Source organism: Primulina huaijiensis, chromosome 3 (assembly GCF_012295235.1).
Source record: "Primulina huaijiensis isolate GDHJ02 chromosome 3, ASM1229523v2, whole genome shotgun sequence".
In the NCBI taxonomy this organism is placed as follows: Eukaryota; Viridiplantae; Streptophyta; class Magnoliopsida; order Lamiales; family Gesneriaceae; genus Primulina; species Primulina huaijiensis.
The window spans coordinates 17,219,789-17,225,101 of NC_133308.1; positions in this window are offsets into that span (position 1 = coordinate 17,219,789).

Here is a 5,313-nt window from a genome sequence, read left to right on the forward strand (position 1 = left end):
AAGGGATTTAAATTAAATGTAATGGGTATATGTATAATAGGCTTATAGAAGTACAAGACCAACATACATATTATTAAGATTCTTAATTGTACTTTAAAAGATTAATTAATTAATTAAACTTGTTGGACTAGAATAATTAATTGATTAAGTCCATTGAGTATTTAATTTAATTAATGGGCTCTAAGCTTATATATATGTGTATTAGACTTATGGTTAAACACCATTCACTAATAATTTTTGAAGAACCCTAGCCTCTACCACTAGATATTCTCGAAAATCATCCTCCAAAACCTCTCTCAATTTTCGGCCTCCCTTGAATAAGATTCAAGGTCATGAGCCGCCTCTCAATTTATTCTCCAACGAAAAATCCTTCTATGCTTTCTTGTGCAAGTTGGAAGAGGAACAAGTAATCTGGTCATAGACCTGATTAGGAGGTTGAAAGAAAGGAGATCTGAAGAAAGTTCGTAGGAAATTCTTCAAGAGCTATCTTCGCTGACCCCGGAATAGTTGGAGCCGTGTGAATATTTCACCAAAGGTATAAAATTTCAACACCCTATAAATGTTTAATTAAAATCATACGATATCCAAATATATCTTGAATGTCAAGATCTAAAAATTTTTAAAACTTCCGCTGCGTTTGGGCACGAGAAAAACCGAGATCCAACACTAATCTCTCCTCGTGCCTTTTCAATGGACATTTTTTGCGATTCATTCTTTTCCAATTTTGGAATCCTTCAACAGTAAATTATTTTGTTGTGAAGATGGAGTGTCGTATAATTTACTTTCCTTTACTTTAGAAAACTGAAGCCATGAAAACTTTATAAAGCATGAAGATTAGAAAATGCATCTTTGTTGCTTAAAATCAACAAGGGATCGTAATATGTAGGGTGATACGGTCTCATACCAACATATTTCCTTTGAATCTCATCTTGTTTATCAGATGGATATTGTCAAATTGCGATTTGTTTTCCAGCATCTCGTTCGTAATATGATTATCGCTTTCTATTTTATCTACAACTCCATGGTCAACCTTCATTCTTTTTGTTTCCAATGTAGACTTTGGGCTTGAAGGAGAAGAATCATTTGGAACGCTTGGAATATTTGTTGATTGATCATTGTTTTTTCGAGAGAAATAAATATTGATATCGTTTTATGGCACATCTTTTAAACTTTGCCTGTAATCACAAACATGGAAATTGGAATAAAACTAAATAATGGTAAATAAAATTACTCACTTCTAAATAAAACTGAGTGTGACTTGCCAAAAAAACAGAGGAATGACCCTTATTTTGACATGAAACAGCATATGAGGAATGGTAAAGTCTTTGTTTCAATATGGAAACAGAAAAAACCTCTTGAAAAGCATTTAATTTGATAGGCAACAATGGAATTGAATATTATGTTTCTATGATTCCATTATTTTATTCTTTATATTTATCAATAGATACTCAATTGGAAAGGACAACGATCGTGGACAAAATAGAACAAAAGGGAAATAGATATAACATATATGATTCATTATTTTTTACAGTAATTATGTACAAAATGCTTGATTTTGGTACTTATTGGTGGAATCGATATCATCCTGTATTGTGTCTCACCTTATTGAAGTCGAGTTTAATAATATGTTTAAGGGTGAGCGGCCACATATTCATCTGGCAGATTTTTTGTTGAAATACGCTCTACAGCAGAAAGAGATCCGAAGAAAGACGAGTCGAAAAAGAACTATTGGGCGAGTCTAAAGAAGGTATTTGGGGATGATGATTTTAACGTGGATTCTTCCATAAAGAAAATGAGAGATTTTGAACGTTTATTTGGATATCAAAATTATGTAATCTTGTTTTTAGACGGGAGATTATGTGAAGGATCAGACATTTGTTGATGTACCCATAGTTATTGTCAATAATTCAATTTATTTTTATAACATCCAACAATACCGGTATTATTATAAATTATTTCTCAACAATAATCTTCTTGTTAATAGTTATACCTATTTTGTACTATAAAATTTTTAGTTTTCATTAAAAGTAATATCGAATAGTAATGATACAATTTAAATTTTTTAAATCATAGATACATATTGACGACGTAGATATAGTTTATGATATGGATGCTTGTTAAATCTTCAAACCATGCATACGAGATTCTCTACTACTCTATCAAAAGGGATAATTGTTGATTCCTAGTGTTCATCATAGACATACAATTATTATAGATTTTGTCTATATATGTTATTTCGGATGTTTTTCTCCCCGTGTATCATGGATAGATCTTATCATTTAAATCCTCGACATGCGTACCCCAATAAAAATCTGAATCTACCGTCTCAAATGATTTAAAGGAAATGGGGTGATTTACTTGGGGATTCAATATATATCGATAACTTATAGCTCATCTGACACAAAATTCCAAATTTAGAATAAAATATCGAGTTCAAGATTCAATAGTAACAAATTTTTTTCTCAAGTAAATGATGCAACATTGAATATATGCAAGATTTAGAAAGATGATTTATGATGTCCATAGGAATCGGGTGAGATGGGTGCAATCCACCGGATGATAATACAAGTGTTCAGGGAAAGTGAGTAAGGAATAAGATATCTGTGATGAAGATATTTTCTCTGTGAGATGACTTCTGCAACTATGACCTGCGAACAAGATAATGAAATCGTGAATGGGCGCCGGAGGGGTGTCCGACCTGACCACTCCGATGCTTAAGTCAGCAGGCGGAGAAGAAAGATAAAAACTGTATCTGTGAGTGAATATACATGTAATGCTTAAGAATTCAGAATTTCAGAATCTTTCAAATGAGAAGTATACCTGATATTTATAGGAGAAAATCCCATGATTACCTAGTTTTCTGTGCCCACCTGCTAAGTATGGTAAGACGGCTGCCTATACCTTGCTTCTGACGACTTCTTTGACACGCCAAACCCATGTAGTTCTGACAACAATGATTGCTAAGAACAAGACAGCCCATACCGATACACTCGAGTGAGGTGCGTTTCTTGAGGTAGTCCGAGTAGAGAGTTCTCGAGAGCTTGCATGAGAGCCCGGATGTCTAGTAACCAGGGTAGAAGATGTCTCGAGCATTCACCTGTCCGGCTGCTGAAGAAAAACTTTTGCACGTTGACTCTGTTTTAGGCTATCCATTTAATATCCCGAGTTATACATGACCCGGGCTCTTATGGGGTATCACCACATATCCCTTGAATAGTCGGGCTAGAGTCTTACTCATTGTCCCGATCAGTCATACTTAGACTTTAATATAAAGATAATCAGTTTCAGATGAAAGCATTCAGATGAAAGCATCGAGGGCTTCATATATCCCAGAGATGGGATGAGGTGCCGGGACCTTAAGTCTCCCTAACTTTTAAATAAGATGCCGAGGCCTAATAAGATGTCGGGGCCTCATGTCTCCCGGACTTTTAAATAAGATGTCGGGGCCTCATGTCTCCCGGACTTTGAATATTCTACCGTTTAGTATTCTCGGACAGTTGAGATGATGTCGTGATGACGTATGCCCTAGAATTCAAACGGTCGGACACATTTCGTATTCCGAGAACATGATAAGTCTGACGCTTCGATATCCGTGCACGTCTTTTCACATATCCGCACAATTTCCGAGATGCTTCCTGATCGTCCAATTAACCTTTAGATCAATGATTAAGATCAATTCCCTCCACCTATATATAACAACACACCCTCTTCTTTTTCCACTTTTCGCAATCTCGCACTTTCTCTGCAATCTTCTCGCAACTCCGACATACTAACGCTCCTACTCCGGTGATTACTCCCGCCAACTTCAACCCTTCAAAATCAACTGTAAGTCATCTCTGTCTCTTCATCTTACTTCAGAATGTCCAACTCCACCTCCTCCACCTCAGGGGCGAATGCGCAAGGTTTATCAAAGTATGAATCAGCGACGGTTCGCTCCGATTCTTCTCCTTCCCCTCCCACCAAAATTTCCTTGACTTTATCTCCCAAAAAATTGAAAAAACCTCGGGTTAATCCCTTTGCCACGGGCCCCTCCTGACCTTCTAAAAAGGGGAAGGGCAAAGCCCTAGTTTCCAGCCCCCCCTCCTCTGAGGTCACGAGTGCTCCTTGGTTTTCTACCATGGCAAATACTCTTCGTCCCGGGGCCGAAGAGAATCTTAGAACCATAGGATCTATCCCTTCTTCTTTTTCTATTCTCATTCCCGGCTGTAAGGCCCGAGATTTAATTACTGTGATCAGATATGACTTAATTGACAGAATTAAGATTGTAGGAGCTCTCGTGGAAGAGACGGGCGTCGGTGCAAGATCAACAAGATTTTTGGTACAGAACTCTTGGCGCCCGAGCGGTAGAAGATGATCGCCCGAGCGCCAATGTATCATAAAAAGGATTTCGGACAGAACTCTCTGCGCCCGGGCGGTAGTTTTGGACCGCCCGAGCGCCAGAGTAGAATAAGTTAAGGCTCGGACAGAACTCGCCGCGCCCGAGCGGTAGTTTTTGACCGCCCGAGCGCCATGGTTCGACAAGTATATGTTTTGTGCAGAAGATGCGGCGCTCGAGCGGTAATTTATAACCGCCCGAGCGCCACCTAAGTTCGATGAAATTGTGCCACGTTTCAATTGCATGCAATCGGATGTATGTATATATATATATGTACGCCTTTTATCGTGTATAATTGTGATTTACGAAAGATCCGTCCGTCCGATTTTAAATCCGACTTTAGTACTGTGTTCCTATCGACGTAGACTACAACTGGACGTAAGTTTTGCTACGTTTTGATATGTTTTGAAATTATGCTATTGGCAGAATTGGATAGGATTCATATATGATGTTCTTGGCATGTTAGATATCGTAGAATCGAAGTCAGATTGAGAAACGGACTGATTATGGAATTGTTATGATTTTCGGAATTGATTTGATAAAGATTCGATATCAGAATTGAATTGTTATCGATTATGAGATATTGGAATTGATATCTGAATGATATGATATGGCTGGGTATATTGAGATTATGTCGTTATGCCGTTGAAACAGAATTTGATTGAGTTCTGATTATATCCAGTATTGAATTGAATAGGTATTGATATTATACTCCTTGAAGTTGTTATTGCCAGATTGATATTGACAGGCTTTGAATCAGAGACTTCGACGTAGTCAGAGTAACAGAGTGAAAGGTATAAATTAATGTTGAGTTGGGATTGCACAACTCGAGTGAGGTTTGACTCGAGTTTCCCTAAATCACATACTTTAGTTTATTGCATTGATATTTGCAATTTATGAGAATTGATGTGTGTGATCTATTGATTCATAGACAATGT